Here is a 2,769-nt window from a genome sequence, read left to right on the forward strand (position 1 = left end):
GTGGGGATTCCCTATAAATTAATAGTTGTACTGTGACAGTTCTATCATGAGTTTTCCAGGAATTCTTTTTTACAAGCTCTGTTTGGTTTTTAACACATTGACATACAATCTCTCTCTCTTTTTCTCTCTCTCTCTCAAAAAATATGTTTTTAATTCATTAAATGACAGAACTAAAAAATGTGTTAAGCATTTTCTTTAATAATAATTGATTTTGGAATAACTTGTTTTGTTTGTTCCAGAGCTGGAGTTCACCATTTATTCAGTTAAATCATTTCCAAAATTAAATGTTGTACATGTGGAATTGATTCACTTCACATAGATGTATTGTTTATTCCCAAAGATATATTGCTTTCTGGATTTTAATAGTGGCAAGAGTTGGAAAAGTGCCATGTCTACCTGTTGTTATTCACTGCTTGCATTTTGCAGTTGAGCTCACTGGGAAAGTGGGAGAGTGAGCAACCAGACTAGGTGACTCCTGTGATTTAAATCCAATGAAAACAATTAGAGAGTTGTCTGATACAAGGACAAATAATTAAAATCAAAAACAAAACAACAAAACAGCAGGACAAACCCCAGCAAGATAACTTACAAAAATCTTGAGAATATTTAAAAAATAAAATATTCCTGTGAAACACCCAAGTTCAATTAAAAAGTACTCAAACAGCAGAAGGCAGAGCCAGCTGGAGGAAACTCAGAAGGTACCAAGGAGTAAAACAGCATCTAGAAGGGGTATGGATGAACTGATACTACCTTAAAAGACAGGAAGGAAAGCAAGTCAGTGGCCTGTGACTGGGGACCCAGACAGAAGCCCTGGGCAGCCCTTCCCACTGCACACACAGAAGGCCAGAGTGCCACAAACACCATTTCCATGTAGGTGTTCTACCACAGATATTGCCACAGCTACTGCCACTGCAAGGATGTCTCATCATTACAGTAGCAGCCAGGACCACCCTGCAGACAGCCCACTGCACACTCGACTGTATTGATACAAGGAAAGTCACCAGCAGAGCCTTCACCTAGAGGAGGAAGTCTTTCTCCTCAAAAACCACTCCAGAGTAATAGAAGAAACAACTGCTCTACCAGATGACCATACATCAATTGAGGAGATACCAGAAACACAAATAAATAAGAAAATATGACACTACCAAAGGAATACAGTAATTCTCAGGTACCAGACCTCATACCAGGCAGGAAACCCTTGAATTGTCTGAAAAGGGAATCTGAACAATGATCTTAAGAAAACTCAAAGAGATAAGACAAGACTCAATTAGACATCACAATGAAATGAGAAAAAAAATCCAGGATATAAATGAGGAAATTTACTGATTAATAACTTAAAAAGGAATGTAGCAGAACTCTTGGAGCTGAAGGATTCATTCAATGAAATGAAAAAAAAAATGACTAAGAGCTTAAGCAGCAGGTTAGAGCAAGCAGAAGAAAGACTTTAAAGTCTCCNGGCATTGAAAACAAATTCAAGGAAATAATAATGGAAAACTTCCTAAATACAGGGAGAGACACAGATCTTCAGATCCAGGAAGCCCAAAGATCCCCAAACAGATTCAGTCCAAAAAAGTCCTTTCTATGACACATTATAGTCAAACTGGCAAAGCTCAAAGTCAGAGGAAATTCTAAAAACAGCAAGAGAAAAGCATTAAGTCACCTGTAAGGGAGCTCCCATCAGATTACTAACAGATTTCTCAGCTGAAACTCTACAGGCCAGAAGAAAATGGGATGATATATTCAAAATACTACAAGAAAAAAGTTGCCAGACAAGAATACTATACCAAGCAAGGCTATCCTTCAGAAATGAGAGAGAAACAGTGTATTTCCCAGACAAACAAAAGCTGTGGGAATTTACCACCACATGACCAGGTCTGCAAGAAGTTCTCAAGGGAGTCCTGCATCTCAAATCTGAAAAATGATCATCACTATAACAACTACAAAAGAAAGAACACAACCTGCTGTTAAAAAAATGCAAATGAAAAGAGAAAGAAACTAAATCTTACCACGTCAAAAAACAACCAACAAACTTTGAAGATGAATAATAAAAGGGAAAGAAAGGAACAAAAGACATTTAAAACATCTAAACAAAAAGCAATAAAATGACTGGAGTAAAACAATACCTGTGAACAACAACCCTAAATGTAAGTGGATTAAACTCCTCATTCAAAAGACAGAATAACTGATTGGATTAAAAACTAGACTCAACTATATGCTGTCTACAGGAAACTCACCTCACCTGAAAAGACACAGACTAAAAGTGAAAAAGATATACCATGCAAATGGAAACCGAAAACAAGTAGGAGTAGCTATTCTTATATTGGATAAAACAGACTTTAAAGCAAAAAATATAAAAAGAGACAAAGAAGGCCAGTATATAGTGATAAAGGAATCTACCCAGCTAGAAGACATAACAGTCATAAATATGTACACACCCAACACCAGAGCACCCAGATATATAAAGCAAACTCTATTAGACCTGGAGAAAGAGATAGACCCGAATACGATAATAGTGGAGAACCTGAAAACCCCTCTCTCAGTACTGTACATATCATCTAGGCAACAAATCAACAGAGACACACAGGATTTAAATTATACCTTAGACCACTTAGACCTGGCAGATATCTACAGAATATTTCATCCAATAACTACAGAATATACATTCTTCTCACCAGCACATGGAACATTCTCCAAGATAGACTACATGTGAGGTCACAAATCAACTCCCAGCAAATTTTAAACAAATCCAAATCATTTCAATAACCTTTT

General features: G+C 36.7%; 1 protein-coding gene across 1 annotated transcript in view; it reads left to right on the top strand.

The window, feature by feature from the left end:
- The window catches only part of LOC103607556 (estrogen receptor-like), an 80,243-nt gene that overhangs the window by 27,161 nt on the left and 50,313 nt on the right, over window positions 1–2,769 (top strand). The window lies entirely within an intron of this gene.

This window comes from Galeopterus variegatus, unplaced genomic scaffold (assembly GCF_000696425.1).
Source record: "Galeopterus variegatus unplaced genomic scaffold, G_variegatus-3.0.2 Scaffold7534, whole genome shotgun sequence".
Classification (NCBI taxonomy): Eukaryota; Metazoa; Chordata; class Mammalia; order Dermoptera; family Cynocephalidae; genus Galeopterus; species Galeopterus variegatus.